General features: G+C 36.0%; 1 long non-coding RNA gene across 1 annotated transcript; it reads right to left on the reverse strand.

Annotated features, from left to right (window-relative positions):
* Window positions 1-11767: 11767 nt before the first annotated feature.
* On the reverse strand, window positions 11768-23424 carry LOC135226835 (uncharacterized). Its single transcript, XR_010317292.1, has 3 exons — window positions 23107-23424; window positions 14528-14646; window positions 11768-12272 (listed from the first exon to the last, which is right to left on the reverse strand). It is a non-coding gene; the product is annotated as an uncharacterized LOC135226835 (long non-coding RNA).
* Between the last annotated feature and the right edge of the window lie 1533 nt (window positions 23425-24957).

Consider the following 24957-nt stretch of genomic DNA (forward strand, 5'->3'; position numbering starts at 1 on the left):
CCCCAATCACCCAAAGATTTTTTCATTCCTCCCCAATCCAACCACACCCCCAGGTTTTTTACATTCCTTCTCCCCAATCACCCCAACGTTTTACATCATTCTCCCAAATCACCCCCATGGTTTTTACATTCCTTCTTAGTCCTTAAGGTATTAACTATAAGCACAACCCCGGGGGCGAAATTCCTTGTAGTCGTCCCGCCCCCCAGGGTTGGGAAATCCCCCCCGGTCCCCAGTGCACGCCTGTCTCGCGACAGCACTAAACGTCACTACATACAGCCGCCTTCTCCCCTTCCCCACAGGATCACCACTAACCTCCCCAGGACTGCCCAACGGACTGGGCTCCCCAGCGACCCCTCCCCACAGCGGGTCCTCCTCCCCCTCCTCACACCCGCAGCAGCAGATAGGGCAACAGCAGCAGCAGCAGCAGCACGACCACGACCAGATGCACCAGGGGCAGCAGCAACAGCAGCAGCAGAATTGTGGGATGGGTTCCGTGGGCGTGATGGGTCCCGGCGGCGGCGGAGAGGACGTGTGGCGCGGATCCAGCATCGCGCAGCTCCGCCGGAGGGCCTTCGAGCACTCCGCCTCCATGTCCGTCTTCAGGTAGATCTCCTCCTCCTCCTCCTCCTCCGCCTCCTCTTCTCCTCTCCTTCTACTGCTGCAGCATCCTAGACGGGAAGAGGAGAAGTAGAAGAAGAAGATGATGAATAAGGAGAAGGAGAAGTGGAAGAAGAAGCGGGAGAAGAAGATGAAGATGAAGAAGTAGAAGAAAAAAAAGGAGAGATTCAAAGACGCATTCTGAGGGGTGTGTTTTTTTTTTATAATTATTATCCAGACGCTCTCTCGACCATCTTTGTTTTAAAACGTCGACGACGTGTGTTCTTTCCATATGTTTACAACCTTTTATAATACTGTATGTATGTAAATTCGTATGTATATGCACTCACATATATGCATATATGTACGTGCATTCCGATATGTATGCAGTTGGTTCGTTTGATCTGTATGCAGCCTGTACTGTGTGTATATGAAAATGCGTGTGTATATACTCGCGTATATGCGTATATGTACATGTATTCTGATATGTATACAGTTGGTTCCTTTGGTATGTATGCAACCTGTACTGTATGTATGTAAATGCATATGTATATATACCCACATACATGTATATGCATATATGTACGTGTATTCTGATATGTATACGATTGTTTCGTGTGATCTGTATACAGCCCCTACTGTATGTATGTTAATGCATATGTATATGTATACGTGCATTATGATATGTATACAGCAGCAACTGGATGCACACATACATGCATACATACATTGTGTAGACATAATTCTAATTTACTGTCCCTGTTCACCACTCTGACAAGACATTATACTTGACAGAGCAGACCCACTCGTCCAGTCCGGTAGAAAAAAATAGGTTCAGTAATCCATTCTCAAACGCGAGTTCACGCCGAATGTTAGTGGGTCCTGCGTTTGTTACGAGAGAAAAAAAGTGGGTACTACATCTTGTTGGAAGAATGATTTGCTCCCAGATTGTGTGATGTTTGAGAGATGAGTGGTTTTGTATATTCAGCACTTCGTTGAAAAGATTTGATCGTCAAGGAGACCTTGATATTTGTAGCCCAGGGATAAATTATGTTTAACATACTATATATATATATATATATATATATATATATATATATATAATATATATATAGTATATATAATATATATATATTCACAACCAGATATGTATGTAAAGGTAATACTACAGTCTCCCCTTTAACTTCTCTCGAACTCTTCAGACTTAAAGATGACGCTTGTCACATACAAATCCTTGAGATCCAAATGCGAGAATATGCAGTCATTCTGACGTCCCGTAGCGGGGTTCGAGCCCGCATCCAGAGTATACTCCGGATGATGCCGGTTCGAATCCCGCTACAGGCCGTCAGGATGACTTCATATTCTTGCATTTGGATCTCAAGGTTTTGTAGTGACAAGCTTATCATCCAGAGTTGTTATTAGATACACACACGACGAATATATATATATATATATATATATATATATAATCTATATATACTATATATATTATATATATATATATATATATATATATATATAAGACATACATATAAGAAAGAACACCATAATAGAGAGACCAGGATAACTTAGGCATTGATTTTTAGCCTGTAAATGATTTAAAAACATACACTTATATTCTATACACACACACACACACACACATATTATATATATATATATATATATATATATATATATATATATATATATATATATATTATTGATTATCCCTGTCTGATGTCATTGTAACTCATTATAGCAAGATCTCTTCCGTAAAACATCACATTTATGCGAGAGTCGTCGTCATTACGCTGCAAAAGTCACCACAAAGAAAACGAAGTACAATGCATAATTCGACAGAGAATACGAGGAGAGAGAGTGTGTGAGAGAGAGAGAGAGAAAGAGAGAGAGAGACTGCAATATTATTGAAGAGACATTCGTGGGCGGAGCGAAAACATCTGTCAAGTGGGCGGGACTGGGGACAGTGGCGGCGGAGCCGAGCGGGAAACCGTGGGCGGTGCGACGGGAGAGGAGGAGGCGGCAGCAGCAGCAGCCTTCCAGAATGGAAGCGATTGTTTTCGTTATATTTCATCTTTTTTTTTTATTATTTCTCTCTCTCTCCCGTCGGGGGAATTCCATTGCATTATTACAATGTACATGTTTTGTCAAATTCGAGTTTTATCGCCTGTGATCGATTATATGCTGAGAGAGAGAGAGAGAGAGCGGAGACGATGTCGTTTGACGTATGTTGACAGTTATGAAGATGTAGTTTTGAAAAATATATATAATTAGATATCATATAACTATATATATAGATATATATATATATATATATAATATATATATGGTGTGTGTGTGTGTGTGTGTTATATATATATATATATATATATATAGATATATCATTTATATAATATATATATATATATAATATATATACTAATTATATATATATATATATATATATAATATATATATATATACATATATATATATATATATATATATATATATATATATATATATATATATAGATATATATATATATATATATATATATATATATATATATATAATATATTAGAGAAATTGTTACAAAACAGTTTTGTTGTATTCTACAAAGTAGGTGGATTAACACGGACTTCATCACGCGGTTGGACTGTGAACAGAATGTATTTCTGTATTTTATATTTAGTTTAATATTTTCTAAAAAAAAAAAATGGTTTTGAATTCTCCATTTTGGTTTTTCTAAGAGACTCTGATCGTGGTTCATTTGTTTTTTGCAATTTTTCAAAGCTGTGAAATGTGTTTTATCGTTTCTTGTACTTTTTTAATGTAAGGATTCTATACAGAGACATTATCGTCTCGAGAAAATAACAGACGATATTCTATGCGATTCGAGAATAACTGAACAAGAAAGATATATAAGAAAATAGTGACTAAATGATATGATAATAGTGAACATGACGATGATGAATAAATATATATATTATATTATTATATATATATATATATATATATATATATATAAATATATATATATATATATAATATAAATATATAGAAAGGTGAAAAGAAATATAAGAACTGGATAATGATGGATGACCAGATTGTCACCATTATAGTTATTATTCGGTTCGTGAAGGTTTGTGTATTTGTAATAATGATATGATATGATATATATATATAATTTATTGATTAAAACAAAAAACTTTCAAAAAGATTTATTTTTTTGATACTTGTACATAGACCCCTAGTTCAATGTGAAAGAATTTGAAGAATTTGCCCCTCTCCCTCCCTTCCCGCCAACCCCCAGTTCCATTAACGCCCCCCCCCCCCCCCACAACATCTCTCCTTTCCCATTACGTTAATAAAATATGAATTGACCTGACGTGACCTGACATGGCCTCGTTTCCGGTCGAGTATGGATGGCGGTCAAGAAGTCTGTGAGAATACATCTCTGTCTGCTGGATGGAGGTGAAAATATCTCTTGGCCTGTTGGATGGAAATCAAGATATTCTCTGCGGCTGGATGGAGATCAAGATATCTCTTGTTTTAATGGATGGAGATGAAGATATCTCGTGGCCTGCTGGATGGACGTCAAAATATCCTCCTTATGGATGGAGATCAAGTTATCTCTTGTCTTACTAGATGGAGATGAAGATATCTCGTGGCCTGCTGGATGGAGGTCAAGTTATCTCTTGGCCTCCTGGATCGATATCAATATATATCTTGGCCTGCTGCACGGAAGGATACCAAGACATCTGCGAGAATCTATCCTCGTAGCCTGCTGGAAGGATACCAAGATATCTCTCCTAGCTGCTGGATATCCACAGTATAGCTATCTCCGGCGGAGCTCGGACGCAGCCGGATGCATCTCGAGGGCCTTTTGAACCAAACAAACAAACACACAAACACTTACTCCTGTCCTTTAAGTTTTGCATCTCTCGGGTCGATATCCACTTATATATATATATATCCGCCAACCCCCCCAACCCCCACCCAACCCACAACCATTCTGCTGCCAAAAAAAAAAAAAAATTAACCTACGTAGTTAAATGATAAATAATAAATGAATAAATAATAATAACGATAGACAGATATATTATAATAATAAAAAAACAAATTTTTAAGTGTTGTTCTATGAATATTAATTGTATCTGTATAGTTTTTTGCCCCCTTCTGTCTTTCCGTCTCTGTCTCGATTTATATCTTTCAGTCCCTCGAAGAATTGAACTCATGAATAACAAAAAACCCAGAATGTCTGTATACATATCACAGGGAAAGGACGGAATATGATTCTAATAATGATAATGATTAGCATGATTCAAGTGTTTATGATTATGGTAATGATACTGCGAGTGAATCAAGACACGTGTATAGGGTTTTATAAGGAAAGAAGGAAATGATAATGATGCTGATACTATGGTTATGATACGACACGTGAAGCGTTCTTTAGAGAAAGAAGGAATGATAGAAATTGTTATGATAATGATACTACAAGTGGATCAAGACCGTCTAGCGTTTGTTACTGAAAGAAAAAAAATGATAAATATGATAATGATACTACAAGTGGATCAAGACCGTCTAGCGTTTGTTACTGAAAGAAAAAAATGATAAATATGATTATGATAATGATACTGCAAGCATCTCTATATTATCCGAAGATGATAGCTACACGATGGCGATTGAAAATTTTGCCAGTGAGTAAAGACAGGTGAAGATTATATAGATGAATGATGATAACTATCGTTTTTTGTGATAGCTGCTGATATGATATTAAATGATACTGATACTGATTACCATGTTTTGTGTTTGTAATTTAGTTGCGTGTTGTGGGCTATATGATGAAGCTTTGTAAATAAAAACAGCTGTCTGAAACGAGTGAGTTTTTTCAAACCTTTGTCTTCTAAGGAAGTCTGGTGTGGGGCTTTGGTCAGTGCTTGGATGGGTAACCACGAGTGATCACTAGAGACACAAGCTCTGGCAGTTTTTGAGGGGCATGCGGCTAGCAACCTCATTCCTTATAAGCATTCACAGAGGCTTACAGTATTCCTTAGGAATCTGGTACGATCGGCACTTCAGAATTCTCATCCCACTTACGTATTTCCTGCTCACAATCCTTCTTTGAAAGCCAGTGCCGCCATCCAGCCCGGCCTCTGTATAATCAAATTGATTGGAGGTACTACCTCGGTGGTGGGTTGTTGTAATAAGTAATGCCTATGCTTCGGAATTCTCTTCACACCTACGTATTCCCCTTGAGATTCAATGGCCCCGTTAATGAGAACTTAACCTACTGACTCTCAAATCACCATCAAAGTGCTTTTCCCAGACGCAGTCATTAGTCATAATTAGTCTTCGCTCATGAATTTCATTAAGAATCAAAATCTAATTTATGAAATACATTAGTGTATTTTGCGATACATTAGTTTCCATTACTGCATTAATATCAAATTACTGGAATCTTTGTGTCACCATACGCAGGAGAGTGTCCAGTGTTGAATGCTGTCATTTTTATTTGTATTTTTACCTTCATTTTAATTTGTAATTTATCTTTTTTCTAATTGCTTTCATATGGACGCCATAAGGGCCTCAGTGGCGTGATCGGTATGGTCTTGGCCTGCCACCTCGGTGGCCGCGAGTTCGACTCTCGGGCATTCCACTGAGGGGGGTTAGAGATGTGTATTTTTGGTGATATAGAAGTTCACTCTCTCGACGTGGTTCGGAAGTCACGTAAAAAGCCGTTGGTCCCGTTGCTGAATAACCACACTGGTTCCATGCAACGTAAAAGCACCATACAAACAAAAAAATCATGTTAAGAGACACAGTAATGTATTTGGAATTAGAATATAGTGTTTAGGCCAAAGACCAAAAACTGGGACCTATGAGGTCATTCAAGCGCTATATATAGAGGAGATTGAGAGCAGGTATAAGTTTGAAAGGTGTAAGGGGAGGAAAATTATGAATGGAGACAGTCAACGCTGCAAAGAACCTTTAATAGTGCCTGCCTACAGTGCACCGCGTGACCCTCCTGGTTCACAGTTACGGAGAAACAGCTGTTACATAATCGCCTTATCTTACTTCATTCCGAAAGATTGTTCGATGGTTCCGTGAACTTTAAAAAAAAAAGATCAATTGCCTATTTAAAGAAATACATATCTTTTTAGTTGACTGAAGAGGGCCGTTGTGCAAACGGTCTTGAGTCGCCAACCCCCACCCCCCCACTTTCTTTGGGGGGAGTGGAGGGTAGGGTTGTAATACGGTCGTTCATATACATTATTGTGGCTTTCTTCTTATATTGGTCACAGTATTGTGATGCGCCATAGAAATTCTTATAAAATTCGTACCTACATTAAAAATCTTAACTGAAGTGATAGTTTCGTTATTAATCTTAACAAAACTGGTAATTAATCTGAATTTTTTTTTAACAAAGCTGGCAATTAAACTAAAAAAAATTTTTTAACAAAATTGAAAATTTCACTCATCAAAAAAATGAAAAAGAAAAAAAAAATTCCAGTTATCGTCTGAACCTATTGTGTAAACATCGCTCTTAAAATGACGACTTGGCAACGTAGCGTGACGTCATAATCACCGTGCGAATGAAGAGGCACTTGATAGTCCTTGGCAAATTGAAGAAGGCTTAGGTCAGGCGTTTACCCCGATTGTTTGAAGACTGTTTTCTTAAAGTGTTCGTTTCAGCAGCGTTATAAAGATAGAGTTGCTTAACGAATAAGGTTGCTAAACGCGTTTAGACTATAGTGTTGATAGGATTACTGCCCCGCCGACCTCAAGAAAGGGTGAGTAGCCCAATGTGGTCCTGGGCTGTCCAGTGATTCTAGAGCTGTGTTGCCACGTTTCACTCGACACTAGCTGATGTTGAGAGGCCTATGTACATGTGTGAACGGATCTGGTATAATTATGTTTTCAATCATAGCCTATATTTGAACACTAGTTGAGTTTACTTATAATGAACAGGCTTGCGAGTAAGTTTGATAAGTCTGTACGTTTGTGAATAGGTATGGTATAATAATACGTTTGGTTATAGCCTACATATTTGAATATGAATGTGTGGTACAAAGATCAAACAAGGCAAGTTGGGAGAAATTTTAGAAGTGATTAAAATGGACAGAAATGTAGATATAATTAATTTGCAGTACTAATACATAATTCAAGACTACTTGATATAAGGTTCAAAACTTATACGGAAACATAGGAGACTTACAGCGAAGAGTATTTGAACTGAAGTGCAGACGATTGACCACCAAGTCAAGAATATTATTATTATTATTATTATTATTATTATTATTATTATTATTATTATTATTATTATTATCATCAATCAACGTCACGTCTGGTCTATTTGCACGTATCACCCTATCTGTTCTGATACACAGTCCCAGAGGATCTTTGCCTGATCGTTTTCTATCACTCCTTTAGGTTGGTGCTCGTACCACTTATTACTGCAGAATACGAACCCCATTCATACAGAACAGGCCTATACACGGGCCAATGCCTTGAAAATCAAGCTTCCAAAGAATATGGTGCTCATTAGGAAGAAATTGCAGGAGATAACAGGAAATACAGAAAGAGATGTTAGTTGTCAGATAACAACGATAAAGTAAAAAGGTGATAAATATGGAAATAGACAAATAAATAAAACTATAAATAAACTATTTAAAGAACAAGGGGAAGGTTTTTAAGGTAGTAATGTATTTCATATTGGAGGGGACGACTTACTATCAATGTCTCAAGTAGTAAGAGAAAGAGAGAGGTAGAGATTGCTGCAAGTTAACCCCAGTGTCATGCGACTAAAGTTCACAATTTATAGAAACGAAAATATTTTTGTAAAGCAATAGTTCCAGATATACAAACCTATCAGTAATTAGACCTCTTGGATGATTATATATATTCAAATAACAAAAGTTGATGCCGTAGTTGCATTAGCTACATTTTGTAGATGTTTTTAGAGGGAGGTAGCAGCAATAATGAAGCCCACCTATGACGCTTAACTACATTTTGTAGACAGCGCCTCAGTGGCGTGGACGGTATGGCGTTGACGTGCCACCTCAGGGGCTGCGAGTTCGATTCTCGGGCATTCCATTGAGGTGTGAGAGATGTGTATTTCTGGTGATATAGAAGTTCACTCTCGAAGTGGTTCGGAAGTCACGTCAAGCCGTTGGTCCCATTGCTGAATAACCACTGGTTCCATGCAACGTTAAAAAAAAAATAAATCAAGCATTTTGCAGACATGTTTTAGGAGAAAGTAGAATAGGACCGTGACGTAGAAGCGAAAGTTCCAAAGCCCCACTTATACCACTGAAAGGATAAATAAACGAAACTACGCTTCAATCTTTTATTTCTGTACAAAAAAAATTAATTGGATACATAAGACTAAAAATTACATATAAAGGAACTCTTTGAAACATTTAAAAATACAGGCGAAATACAAAAAAAAGGAAAATGCAGTAGGTCACAATGAGGCCTTGGTGCTACTGAGGTCTGTCAGTGAGTGTGAATTATGGTTTTTAATATCTCGTAGGTTTGGGTTATAAAATATATAATATATTTTAATATAGATATATATATATATATATATATATATATATATATAATTATTATATATGCTCACATATATATATATGTATATGTACATATATATATATATATATATATATATATATATATATATATATATATATATATATATATTAATAAGCAAGCAAGCTGGTCACTAGCACTATGGAAATATACCTAGATCAACTATATAGGATTTATAGATAATAGACTAAAACTCGATTATTCTAGAACTATGGAAATGTACCTAGAAGAATGATTACGGGATTCATAGATACAGAAAATAACTAGATTGCTCTAGCACTATGGAAATGTACCTAGAAGAGTGATCATAGGAGTCATATAGAAAAATAACTATACTCTGTTTTTTTCCATCTGTCCACCCGCCTGTGGTGTTTGCGTATGGTAACACTGCGTCCCGGGCTTTAGATAGTTACGCTATGTGTAAGTTTTTGGTAAATAAAAGGATATCTGAGTACATTTGCAACTGAAAAGTGTTTTAATAATTTACTGTATGCGAATTACACCGTTAATAACCGAAATAGGATATTGTTATTATTGTTGAATGTAAGCTGGATGTAACTATCTAAAGCCCGGGACGCAGTGTTACCACAAGCAAACACCGTAGGCGGGTGGACAGATGGAAAAAAAACCGAGTATAGTAAATTGCTTAGGTGATTGAGTGAAATCACGGGTGCCATGTTGATAATCACGGTAAATAAACTTATAGCCTTATTCTGTAACATATTTACATAACTCGGTACTTCACATATACAAGGTTTTCATGGTCGTAAAGGTATTGATAGTTTGCAAAAGTATTGTTATTTAAAAATTATTCGTATTTTGTAAAAGTATTATTTTGAAAGTATTAGTATTTTTCAAAAGTATAGCTATTTAAAAAGAATTAGTATTTTGCAAAATTATTATTTTAAAAGTATTAATATTTTGCAAAAGTATTATTTTAAAAGTATTAATATTTTGCAAAAGTATTGTTACTTTAAAAGTATTAATATTTTGCAAAAGTAGTGTTATTTTAAATGTATTAGTATTTTGCAAAAGTATTATTTTAAAAGTATTACTTTTTTGCAAAAGTATTATTTTAAAAGTATTAATATTTTGCAAAAGTATTGTTATTTTAAATGCATTAGTATTTTGCAGAAGTATTATTTTAAAAGTATCATTTTGCAAAAAGTACTGATATTTTAAATGTATTAGTATTTTTGCAAAAGTATTACTTTAAAAGTATTAGTATGTTGCAAAGTTATTACTTTCAAAGTATTAGTATTTTGCAAAAGTAGTACTTTAAAAATATTAGTATTTTCCAAAATTATTTCTGTTTTTTTCACGTTGATAGAACATTTTTCTTCAAAGTAGTTGAAGTTGGAAATAACATTTAAAGTCTGTACAACATCTGCAGTAAAATGTGGGGAAAAAAATCAACAGAATTAGGATAAAGCGATAAAGTTGACAAAAAGCAATAAAGTAGGAAATAAAACATAAATGTGGGGAAAAAAGAAAGCAAGGAAAGTGTAAAAAAAAAGGAGTAAACTGGAAAAATGCGATAAAGGCAAGACAAAAAAACCACTAAAATTAAAAAAATAGCAATAAAGTTTGATGTAGAGAAGCAACCTAGACATTCACTATTGCATCTATCACGTAGTACTGTCATGGAAAACCCGCATAAGTCTGAATACCTTCCATAGAACACTGACCCTTGGGGCAACTACACATGTGCAAATTTGCGACAAAACATACAAAATCTCAAAACAGTTTTATAACGTTGTATCGAACCGTTTTGACCCTGGGGCCAACCCAAAGTGACGCACAGTGCCACGGTTCCACTGGACCTTCTTATACCTCGCCTGCGAGGTCTTTCATATAGGGGCTATGCGTGAAACCTGGCAGTGTGTGTCGTGTCTACTACTTTCACTAACTCTCTAAGTTACTTTCTAAAAGGGCAGTGAGCGAGGCCTTAAGCCCCGTCCACACGGTCGATCTTTGGTCGACGAACTTTGTCCGATGTGACGGTCAGAAGCGGAGAAACTGCGAGGAAAGTCAGAACTTTGCCGGCGTTTCTCCGCTTCTAACGTCACATCGAACAAAGTTCGTCGAGCAAAGCTCGGCCGTGTGGACGGCCTTAGACCCGATTCTCTTCCTCCTCCTCCTCCTTCATCTTCTTCTATTTTAATATGTTAGCTATCTAGAGCCCTTATGCCTCAAACGAACTTCCTACACATGATTTTGTCATTATTGGCAATGTACATTGTTTATTTGATATCTGATTTCCTTATCTTTCTTCTTTCTTCTTCTTCATTACTATTAGCTATCTAGAGCCCTTATGTCTAACATGATCAGCCTAGTACACTTGATTTTGTCATCATTGGCACTATCCACACTTTAATTAATAACTGAATGTCCTATACCTTGCAATTCCGTGTTGAAATGTCATAGCTATTTCTGGGCCCGCTGTGATACTTGCAGTTGTTTATCAACTTGACATTGTCACATTTATATAATTATCAGATCCCCCACTAACACTGCCAGACTAATATTTCAACAACAAACCCCCCCCCCCCCCTCCCCACCCCGCCCCAATACCCGATATTTTGGTATTCCCTTGAACGTGGCTTACATAGGGACACAGAACAATTACAGTGTGGTCAAACACTAGTAGCGTTGATGTTGTTGCGCCTACTGTTGTTTCTGTTGTTGTTTCAACTGGTCATCTTATTGGTGCTTTGTTGTTTTGACTAATCTAAGTTGTAGCCCTGTAAGTATTATTGTGACCAAGTAATCGTAGTGCATATTGCAGGAATTAAATGTTATCAGTACAGATGTCGTTACTCTCTCTCTCTCTCTCTCTCTCTCTCTCTCTCTCTCTCTCTCTCTTAAAGCTTTACCATCTTAACATTGACTGCATTCGTCCATCGACACTCACTTAATTATTTTTACTCGACGCTGATACTATACTTAAAAAGTTATTGCGATCCGTGGCGTTCTGTCCCCGTAGAGTTTCTTCGAGTTTCCCGTTTTCCGTTCCCTCTTCCGTTTTCTATTTCCCGAGGAAGGAATTATAGGAGCCATAGCAATGCTTGTAGTAGTACGACATGAGGCCGTGTAACCTGTCAGAAAAGGAAAATAATAAGAAATTTACTATTTTTAATAGTAACTATTTTTACTCTTAAATTACCATTAATTCACTAGTAATTCAATACTTGCTGGGTGAAGTATGAATAATGTTTGTAGGCATTTGAGTAATCCTGGTTACACGTAGAGAAATTGTGTAATGATGATTATAACCATAGTGGGAAAATGTACTTTTTTGGACATTTAAGGAATAGTAAATCTGTTGACATATTTTGCTTATAGCTAATAGATAATTAATTATCTCATAAATAACATCAAAATTTGTTCCCGCTGCATAGGTCTGTAGTACATACATACAAACATACATATATATATATATATATAGATATATATATATATATATATATATATAATACACTATATACTATATATATATATACATATATCCTAATATATATATATTATCTATATATATACTATATATATTAATATTATTAGATACTAAATATCGATAACTGAATCACGAAAGTTTGGAACGTGATAAATCCATAAATAAAGGTATAAGCCACGAAGGAAAAATAAACAACGGAGTTTCTGCAAGATCTTTCGACGTTCAACGTCCTTTACTCAGCAGATAAACTGACTTACATGAGGAATTGACAGTACAGGAAAGCTCGTATAACTGACAGATAGGGATTATAAGGAGATTAGTTCTTAGAATCCGGCACACCTGGAGAAAAAGTAACCTTTCCAAACAAGCATAAACCTGGGTACAATTTAAAAAACAAAAAGATTAAGTCAATCTGCTCAGACACAAGGACAAGACAATTAAAGGATAATAATATAGGGTGACAGCTATTCAGAACTTTGGTAAACAAAAACTTATTCATAATACATATTAAACATACATATACAACGAAGATATCTCTAAGGCAACTAATTTGTATTTAAGTCTAATTATATCTTTGAGGTCATTCTTAAACATGTTACAAATACAAGGGTGTAAATGAAACAGGCCACGACTAATATTAAAATTACAATGTGAAGTAAGTTGTATTATAGCAGATTCTAAAAGATTTCGTGATAAGACATCTTTTGACCTTGCAATTACTGAACTACCAATCCAATTTGTTCGGTGGTTGTTTTCACTTAAATGAATGAATATTGCATTAGATGTTTGCCCAATTTTTACAGAATATCTATGCTGGCTTAATCTTACTTCTAAGCCCTTGCTCGACTGTCCGAGATAAAAAGAGGGGCAGTCCATACATGGAATTTTATATATTATGTTGTTGCTCTCTCTGGGGTCATTTTTTTTATTAACATTCCTTTTAGTGTGTTATTATAGGAAAAAACAAGGATGACCTTAAAGGGTTTTAACAATGATTTAATGGTTTAAGATCCGTTAAAATAAGGTAAACTAAGAATGTTTTCTTTCTCCGTGTTACTTACACTATAAAACTTTTTGTGGGTTTTATTATAACAAATATCTAATATATGTGAAGGATAACATAAATCTTTCCCTATTTTTCTTATGTATTCAATTTCTTGATCCAAATATTGGGGACTGACAATGTACAATGCTCGTAAAAACATAGAAAAAAAATTTATATTTTGATGTTAAGATGGTGGCCTGAATAGAAATGAACATAAGTTAAGGTGTTGGTTTGTTTCCTATAAATGCTGAATTTACATTGAAAGGGTTCTCTATGTATCAAAACATCTAAGAAAGGGAGGCAATTGTCTTTTTCCAATTCTAGAGTAAACTTAATCGATGGTACCTGGTTATTTAATTTAGAGAGTAAATCATTTACATCAATACCAGCAGGCAGAACAGCTAAAATATCATCGACATATCTATACCACTTTACAGGAATATAAATGATATTAGGTAAGTAGCGTTTTTCAAAGAATTCTTTGCCCCACTGATAGATTCGTTAGTTTTGATGTATGTTCTCTTTTTACTAAAGTCCCTATTTTAGAATATCTTAGTAATGAACTAACTCAGCATGAATTACCTCTACCTATAAGTCACATTATTTCACTCATTAGGTTGTGCATTTGTGATTTTAAGTTTATATTCAATGGTGAATTTTCTCAACAAATATTTGGCATGGCAATGGGAAACCCTTTATCACCACTCCTCTCAAACTTGTACATGGAATTGTTTGAAAAACGCTACTTACCTAATATCATGACCTGATCTTACCTCGTTCAGTCCATGACCTGATCTTACCTCGCTCAGTCCATGACCTGATCTTACCTCGCTCAGTCCATGACCTGATCTTACCTTGCCAGTAAATGAGGCCTCCTTACGAGGAACCTGCAGAAGCGGGTATAAGAATACCCGCGCCCGAACATAAACCCGTTGGTTCTGCCCATCATAGTCATAGTGGCTATCAGGAGGACCTGTCAAAAAATGGTGAATTAGTTCAAAGTAAACGCTGGTTTGTCAATGAATGACTACGTCAGAATTCGTAGATATATTGAAGGACTGATTGCATGTTATCATATGGTAAATAAGCAATATCCCATCCTTGGGATACTGATCACATCACTGGTAATAATACTTTACCCTATCCTCCCTAGATAGTGACCCCTTATAGGGATTGGGAATGACTGTAAAAACATAAGACAAAAGACTGTAAATATCATGAAGATAATGACCCTCCAAGAGATATTAGCACTTCCATAAGGCGACAGTTGTCCCTCTGGTCGTAATTGGTCTGGCTTGATTTTTTCAACCATAGCAGAATGAAGTTTGGCAGAGCAATATTTTTTAGTTCGTTCTGTGAGCAGTGGTGTCCTACCAGGCAGCTGTTCCTTCTCTTCTCTTCAAACATTTTCCGTCACTGTTGTTACCTCATTCGATCAGAAATATTTGGCACTAAAGTTTCAGAGCGCCTCAGTGGCGTGGTTGGTATGGTGTTGGCGTCCCACCTCGGTGGTCGCGAGTTCGATTCTCGGCCATTCCATTGAGGAGTCAGATGCGTATTTCTGGTGATAGAAGTTCACTCTCGACGTGGTTCGGAAGTCACGTAAAGCCGTTGGTCCCGTTGCTGAATAACCACTGGTTCCATGCAACGTCAAAACACCATACAAACAAACAAAACAAACAAAAGTGGCAGTGCTCCCCAAAGACATATGACAGCTTTGCATCGTCACCGAACTATTTAAATGAAAAAAATATTAGCTGCGAGCTAAAGAGATTTCTTTGAAAACGGAAGTATTCACAGTCTGATGTCACATTAAAAGAACCAGATTCTAAAGGAAAAATTATAATGCAAATACAGGGTGCCTGTCCAGTAGTTGGACTTCTAACAATTTATCTCCAGTATGATGATAAGGAAAAATTATAATGCAAATAGAGGGTAACTGTCCAGTAGTTGGACTTCTAACAATTTATTTCAAGTATGATGATAAGGAAAAATTATAATGCAAATAGAGGGTAACTGTCCAGTAGTTAGACTTCTAAAAATATATCTGACGTATGATGATAAGTTGGAACGCTTCGTCGTGGCCAGAGCGCTGTTTAATAAGATGTTTTTTTGGGGGTTAGGGAATTTTTTTTTTCTTTTTTGTCAGTGCTGCCTGCGTGGTACATTTAGTTTTCAACTCTCTATTGATAGAATTAAACCTACATTATTTACAATTACAATATTTATCATTTTGGTTACAGTATGCTTGTGCATTTCTTACATTAGCATATGATCCCTCTAAACTGACAAAAATCTACACTGGCCATTCAAAAAAAAGTAATTAATAAACTCATTTGTGAAAATGGTATTTCATTCCTTCTTTGACGTACCTGATAGATAGTGGAACTGAAAGCATGCCCCGTATGCAAATTCCGGAGATGTGTACAAGTATTGCACTAGCCCTGTTTATTTTATTTTTATTTATTTATTTATTTATTTTTTGTCTATCCCGCTAGGTTAGGTTGGGTTAGTTTAAAAAGAAACTGATCGTAATTTGGATGTGGGAATTATAATGTGACATCATTTTCAAGGAGATTCTAAGGTTAGTTTTTTTTAAGATATGATTACATATCTTTCACAGGGAAGGTTCGGTACTCGGTTACAGCTCGGGAATATGCTTCCTGTATGGTACGTTTAAAAATATCTTGTGACGCACTCGTCGACGTAACCGGTAATTCAAGTCTTGACTTACGTACCCTGACTTACGTAACTTTCGCTTTCATTCAGAAACCGTTCAGGCCATGCCTTTATCAGCAAATGTTATATAATGGGGGAAAATTAAAACTGAATCAATCTGAACAAGGCGTGATCCGACCTCTAGCTTACTCTGGACGCGTGCGAGATTTTCCCCTTAGACATCAGTTGTAAATATTATATTCCTGGCTCAACGTAAATTAACGCGTGTTGAAATCTACGGTCAAATAGAGCGTTGTTTCACCAACGAAAATCAAAATAAATATGCTATAGTTTATTAGAAGTGACTGTTCTGTGCTGTTTAACATACACATTATTTATTTTTTACATTTTCATTCTAATGAAGAAATCATAAATATCGTATCCTAAAATTCCTGTATAATTAACTTAACACAAAACACCTTTTTCAGGCTTTTTTAGGCTCTTCCACAGAACTTTCCTGACACCTTCAACAAAAACAACAACAACAACAACAACAAAACAACAAAGCGTTTGTAAGCTTACTCCCAGAGTAAGCGAAAATTACGCGCACACAAAAAATAAAGGCAAAGAGTGTTTGTAACGCCTAGCTAATTATACGCTTAACAGTCTCCATTCACTAAAGTATATTATAGTATGTAGTATCTCTCTGTCCGGATGAAAAAAAAAAAAAAAAAAGTGCGCGAAAATGCAGGATGACACTTTTCCCACTGAAGCAATCCCGACCCTCATAAAAATCAGCGGAGAAACACTACGTTGGCAATCAAGCCCATCTCATTTTTGCAATAATCGTCGAAACGTGGGTAATGGTGGGGGGGGGAGCCCAGCAGCAAAAGGGCTTCCTGTTAAGTCGTTAACAGCAATCGAGTTTTCATTTTTATTCTCTCTCTCTCTCTTTTTTTCTCTTTTTCGCTCGGACACGCTAATTGCCTTCTAACTACTACCGTAGTAATTTGTCTTCGTTACGGCCTCGTTAGGGCATAAACGATGTCATTGTTTCTCCAATTACGCCTCCTTGCTGTTTTGATTGGCTCATTTTCTCTCTCTCTCTCTCTCTCTACAGCGAGGCTGAATGATTTTTACTGTTTAGCAAGCGACGCTCGCTTCCAGGCTCGACGCCCTATGAACACCCAACTAACTGACGTCGTGATATCTTTTTTTCCGCTCGGGGGGTTGGGGGGGGGGGAGAGAAATCGCCTATTTCATGGAGTTATGAATTTCGTTTTTTTTTTTTTTTTTTTTTTTTTTTTTTTTGACAAATGATTCCAATCTCCATTTTTTTAAAATTGCGAATGGTTTCGATTTATTTTGAGTTGCGAATTATTGCCAGTTTTTTTTTTTTCTTACGAATGATTCCAATCTCCATTTTTTTAAAATTGCGAATGGTTTCGATTTATTTTGAGTTGCGAATTATTGCCGTCTTACAAATGATTCCAATCTCCATTTTTTTAAACTGCGAATGGTTTCAATTTATTTTGAGTTGCGAATTATCGCCTGTTTTGCTTTTTTTTCCTTACGAATGATTCCATTCAACTTTTTTATTGCAAATGATTACAATTTATTTGGAGTTGCAAATTATTGGTGTTAGTTGCGAATTATTTTCAAATTTTTCTTTTTTTTTTTTTTGCGAAAGGTTTCAATTTTTATTTCTTTGAGTTGCTAATTGTTTCATTTTTATTTTTTGAGTTGCGAATTATTTCAATTTTTATTTTTTGAGTTGCGAATTATTTCAATTTTTATTTTTTGAGTTGCGACCGCTTCTAATTTTTTTTTTAGCAGCATCTCGATTGTCAACTCCATCCGGAAATTACGAGTGCAGGATTTTATTTATTCATTTGTAGATACCTACTGTTTATTATTTTTCTTTTATATTTTTTTTTTCTGGCAGGGAAGAGGTGGGAGGATGGTAGGGAGAGATAGAGAAGGGGGGGAAGGGAGATCATTGGTTATACCTGGAACTGTATTTCAGAGATACGTAATAATAAGTCATTGTATCATTGTAGTCGCAGAGATCCATAATGAGTCTACCCGGAACTTTATGTCCGAGATATACCTTATGGGTCATTGTAATTCAGTTGCAGAATATGAAGGTGTTATTTAGGAAGGAGTAAGAGGAGGTTAAAAGGAGAAATATAAAAGAAAGATACCTCACTTATTAAAAAAAGAAAAAAATGAACTAATAAATAAATAAAAATGTTCATCCTTACACCGCTGGACTCTGGAACAACCTCCCCTTCAGAGGATATCGTCCAAATGGAACCTTCTACTTCAGAAGTCTAAGCAAAGATGCATTACTACCCTAAGGTTTATCAGGGTCTAACGTTACTAAATATATACCAGGAAAAGTCTATACTAAGATTCCGATTGAGAGAGTTACGCAACAACTTTGACAGTGAAGGGGTAAAAGCTCTTTATTTGTTTGTATGGTGTTTTTACGTTGCATGGAACCAGTGGTTATTCAGCAACGGGAACAACGGCTTTTTACGTGACTTCCGAACCACGTCGAGAGTGAAAACTTCTATCACCAGAAATACACGTCTCTGACGCCTCAATGGAATGCCCGAGAATCGAACTCGCGGCCACCGAGGTGGCAAGCCAAGACCAGACCGAACTCGCCACTGAGGGGCTTAAAAAAGAAAAAGTAAAAAAAAACATTTTGTGACGTAGGAAAAACTTGATCATTGAATGGCTTACGACACAATAGATAGAACATAATCAGTGTATTATTCTTATTAAACAAAATCCCCAAGAAATTGCCTTCTAAGACCGTTTAGTCTTAATTTCGAAAGTCAGATGATTATATTACCAATTATTTTGGAACCCTTTCAACACAGTCTTGCACTTTCTCAGCGTCTAATTAAGTAATGTAAATTAGCAGTCACTTGGAGTATTTGCAAATGTAACAGTATAGTATTAATGCACAACATTCCCTTTGCAACGGCTCATACGTAGAAGTCGTAGTAGTAGTAGTGGTAGTGTAAAACGTCCTTTACAACGGCCCCTAGGCAGAAAAAGTACTAGAAATAGTATTAGTAGCGTAAAACAGCATTGGCAATGGCTTCTAAGCACAAGTGTTAGCAGTAGTAGTGACGTACAACATAGCCTTTGCAACGGATCCTAAACAGAAGTCGTAAGGTTGTTGTTTTAGTAGTAATGCAAAACAGCCTTTGCAACGGCTCCTAAACAAAAGTTGTAGGGTAACAGTAGTTATGGACAACATAGCCTTTACAACGGCTCTTTAACAGAAGTCGTAGGGTTGTTGTTGTAGTAGTAATGCACAACGTAGCCCTTGCAACGGCTCATCAGATATCCTCGTGAAAATCCACCATAACCGCAACACTATAAAATTCGTAAAACATCTGGGAAGTGGGTAAAAAGCAGAAAAAAAGTAGTAGTAGGCAACTCCACGGAAACATAAATCACAATCTGGGTATTTTTAATGGATTTTTGGGAGTCTCGCTATTGATGGGGGTAGGGGGGGCGGTCACTGTAGGCGAGGAGCCGAGAGTCCCTGGCTGACATAGGAAAGTTGATATCTCTCGCGTTCCTCATCTCCTCTATAAACCATAAGGTTTATTGGCCGCTGCTGGTATTCCCCAAACTATTTTTTATGACCTAAAGAGAGGGGAGGGAGGGAAGGATGGAGGGAGCTGTTTGTTTGTTTGCTTGTTTGTGTGTGTGTGTTATTCTATGTATGTATTGGGCTGTACTTAACTTTGGTGTTGATCCGTATGCATACGCAAGTATTCGCGAATTATTTCCAGGTATTGATATATTAATTTCCTTTTTTGTGTTTTCATTTTTCCGCTATAAATTTAACCCCTATATTATATATAATATATATATATATATTATATATATATATTAATGTATAATAATAAATTACCCATATATATATATATATATATAGTATATATATATATATATATATATATATTTCATAATATAAATATAATATATATATATTTTTATATATATTATATATTATATATATATATATATGTAAATAAATTTTACTGTTAAAACAAGAAATATACGTCTCAAATATACAAAAGGCCTTATTAGAACATAAGGACTATACTTCGGTGGACTAATTTTCCATCCTATGAGCCAGAGTGTTTTAATGGGCCTTTTGTATTTGATATATATATATATATATATATATATATATATATATATATATATATATATATATCAAAAGGCCCATATATATATATATATATATATATATATATATATAGTATATATATATTTAATTATGTGTGTATTGACATTCTCGAAAATTGGGGCAATTGAAAGGAGGTAGATTTTGTGCGTATATGACATAATACTATTATATATGTATACATAATTCAGTTGTATTTTCTTTTAATAAACGCTCCAAGAAGAGGTTCATTGGAGGACGAAACTGTTTGGGCATTTTCTGAGACATACCATTTTCATTTTCCTGTGTGAATACAACTGAATTACCATCTCTTCGTGCCTAATAAGATTACCAGTAATATATATATATATATTACTGTTGGCTGATTGATAGCGTCACTGACTGTCCTGATTTCGTCCCCGTCCACTTGGACGGTGGTTCGATCCCATGGGGGGACGAAAATTAAATATTATCAACTAAAAAAATTCCCCTTCGGTACATATATGAAAATATATCATTTGGGAGGTAAAGTGAATTTAGATATTAAAGGACATTTGTAGCTTGAATTGATATATATATATATATAATATATATATATATATATATATATATATATATATAGGTGTGTGTGTTGTGGGGGGGGGGGGGGGGTGTGTATACGTGTAAATGTATATTATAATATATATTATATATAATTATAAATAAAAATATATAATATTTAATTTTATGTGTGTTATGTGTGTATACTACGTGTATATATGTATATATATATATATATATATATATATATATATATATATATATATAGAGAGAGAGAGAGAGAGAGAGAGAGAGAGAGAGATTAAATACTCTCAAATCTTTCGAACAGAATCGATAACAAAACGGTAGAAACTGCGATGAAGTATTGGTGCCCCAAAATGCCAAGGTCACTGGTAGGTCAGTGGGGCAGTATTCCTTTCCTATTATATTCAACTTGTACTGGCGTGTTTGTAGATCCCCAAAAACTTTTTATGTCTGTCTTAATCAGAATGTCTTGGGGTTTTACTGATACTCTCTCTCTCTCTCTCTCCCCATTTTATACCTCTATGTCTCACCTTTCGTTGATTCTCTATCTCTGTCATTTTCCCAAGGCTCTCTCTCTCTCTCTCTCTCTCTCATCCCAGTCTTTTTATGTAGTAATACTTATTCTCTCTGGAAACTAGAACTGAAGAGATACAACACATCCCATTGTGGGAACTTCTTTACATACAAGATATGTGACACGTGGAATAAACTGCCACCAGAAGTTGTCAACAGCAACTGTGTGGAAGAGTTTAAAAGAAAGCTAGACAAAATCATTAGGACACTGTGAATGCACAGTAAAACCTGCTCCTACAGATAAGTGAGCACACGATGTCTCCTCTTAGGATGGACTGACAAGTCTTTGAGACATCCTAATCCTTGTAACTCTCTCTCTCTTTTCCCAGTCTTTTTATGTGGTAATGCTTATCTCTCTCTCTCTCTCTCTCTCTCTCCCGAAGGGATGGCAGCCTCCACCAACAGCTTTTAGGAAAACACAAAAAGACACTTAAAGAAGACCGAGGGAAAACTCAAAACTTCGTGAGAGAGAGAGAGAGAGAGAGAGAGAGAGAGAGATTTCCACCCCCGGGGGATCGAACTCGGACGGCGATAGGTGGTCGAAGTTGGTAAACTATTCACACGATGGGGGTGAAACCGCTATCATATAATAGGCGCGCTCGCGCGCGCTACGGCGCACATAAGACGTATACGCCCATAATCCAAGCGTACACGCAGCGCACACTAGGATCGGATACAGGGCACGAGATTGAGGTTGCAGGTTGGGGTTGGGGATGTGGGGGGAAGGGTACTGAAAGACTGTCAATTGGTGGTCATATTGTGAATTTAGGAGAGAGAGAGAGAGTAAATAATTCTTATAATAATTAGTAACTGTAAAGAGTGTTTATGTATGAGAGAGAGAGAGAGAGAGAGAGAGAGAGACTGATATTCCTATAATAATTAGTAACTACAGAGGAGAGAGAGAGAGAGAGAGAGACTAACTAATAATTCCCATAAATTTGGTACCTATAGAACAGGGTGTGTGAAAGAGGGAGAGAATAATAATAATTCCTATAGTAATCAGTAATTATATGAGAGAGAGAGAGACTGACTTATAATTCCTATAATATCAAGTAACTAAATGAGAGAGAGAGAGAGAGAGAGAGAGAGAGATTGTGTGTGTTGAGAGAGAGAGAGAGAGAGAGAGATTGTGTGTGTGTGAGAGAGAAAGAGAGAGAGATTGGGGGTGGGGGGAGGGGGATTGGCTCAGATGAACTTGCAGTATTAGTAACTTCCTAGTCATTGAGATTTAAAAGTATTTTATTTTTATTGAGCAAGACTTATTTACCTCTTATTCTTTTCTTCCGGCCTGGTCTAGATAAAGAAACAAGGCTGCCGCAGTTCGTTCCTTTGTAATATTCACTATTAAAAGTATTTTCTTGTATAGAATCAGACTGAGGCAACTTATGAGCGACCCATTATCAACATTTAGAAAAACAGCAAGAACAGCTTACTCACCATTCCAGAGATCCATAATATGGACCTGCCTTTCGACATACCGAAATTCATCTTCAGTGTGTGTATAGCGGCTTAATCAGTGGACAAATCTCTCCCTCGAGGCACTGAACTTTGACCTGGACCTTAGACGGAAGTTGAAACTTGCTATCGCTTGCAGCTCCGTGACCATATCCACGCGCTGAACGAAAAGCTACTAGCCGGTAATAGCTACAGAGACAGAGAGAGAGAGGTAAAGTGTGACTGGCGGGAAAGAGATCACTGGCAACTTAGGCGATTTCGTACGGGTACGGTACGGCGAGCGAACGACCCTTCTCAGCTCGTCAGCCAAACGCTATTGAGCCCCAGATCGTAGCTCCGCTCGGCGTTCCAACTCAACTTTTACTTTTTTTCTTCCTTTCCCTCACTTCACTTTCCGTCTTCCTTCCATTGTTACGTTACCAGGAGGTGGGTTGAGGATGCTGTCGGTCGTTGCGTAACAATGCGTTAGATGTTGACGATGGAGAGGATGATACGGGCTTATTCATTCAGTGGACTTTTTGTTATATTTTTCTCTCGTCTTCCTTTCGCCGGCGTTTCCTGCTGACCTTCTCTCGCGTAACACCTGGATTGGCGTCTCACGTAACAACTGGTTCGTTACCTTTCTGCTTTTCCCCCTCCTTCTCCTTCCCTCTCTTCTTCCTCTTCCTCCTTCTCCCCTTTTTCCTCCTCTTCCTACTCCTCATTCGGCGTATCTATGATCAAACTTGTCGCAAAAACGAAATGGGCCAGTTTGTTCCACATCCCTATTTCATTACCTGGCTTTATATTCTATTACATACCATATATATATATATATCCATATATATATATATATATATATATATATATGTGTGTGGTGTGTGTGTGTGTGTGTGTGTGTGTGTGTGTGTGAAGATAAAAGGCCCATAAAACACTATTTTAGCGTTGCAACCATATTTGGGGGGGGGGAAAAATCAGGACCACAGAAGGAAGTGCTCGAAATATATGGTTGCAACTGTTCAAATAGTGTTTTACGGGCCTTTATCTTCATACTATACGGTTGTATTACACTAAAAAGATGCATATATATATATATATATATATATATATATATATATATATATATATATATATATTATATATATATATATATATAATGTGTGTATATATACACTATAATATACAATATACATATAAATACATACACGAGGATTTAACAGCCAAACATTTATCGTATATAGTGCGGGGTTCCGGGTTGCATCCTGCCTCCTTAGGAGTCCATCACTTTCTCCATTGCAAGACTTGTGCTATTATTATTATTATTATTATTATTATTATTATTATTATTATTATTATTATTATTATTATTATTATTATTATTGAACTAAGGAACCTCCATAACGAGGCTATAATATTGACAATTAAAAGCCACAGTAGTGTTAGAAATATATTTTTGTATAATGCTAGAAATTTAGCATTGCACAAAAATGTATTTTTAACACTACTGTGGCTTATAATTGTCATTATTGTTATTATTATTATTATTATTAGGGAGGAGACTTCTCTGATGGCTTTAGCGCCAAAAATCATGGCGGTTTCTAATACATTTGATTTTTATAAGAGGAATAAAAAAAATTCCATACAAATTAGACACCGTAGAATAGCAATTATTATTATTATTATTATTATTATTATTATTATTATTATTATTATTATTATTATTATTATAAGGGAGGAGACCTTCCCTGATGGCATTAGCTATTTCTAATGCATTTAATATATATAAGATACATCAAAAGGACAAATTAGAATTACTATTAATATTATTATATGCTGGAAGAAGACCTTCATTAA

The sequence above is a fragment of the Macrobrachium nipponense genome, chromosome 15 (assembly GCF_015104395.2).
Source record: "Macrobrachium nipponense isolate FS-2020 chromosome 15, ASM1510439v2, whole genome shotgun sequence".
Taxonomy (NCBI): Eukaryota; Metazoa; Arthropoda; class Malacostraca; order Decapoda; family Palaemonidae; genus Macrobrachium; species Macrobrachium nipponense.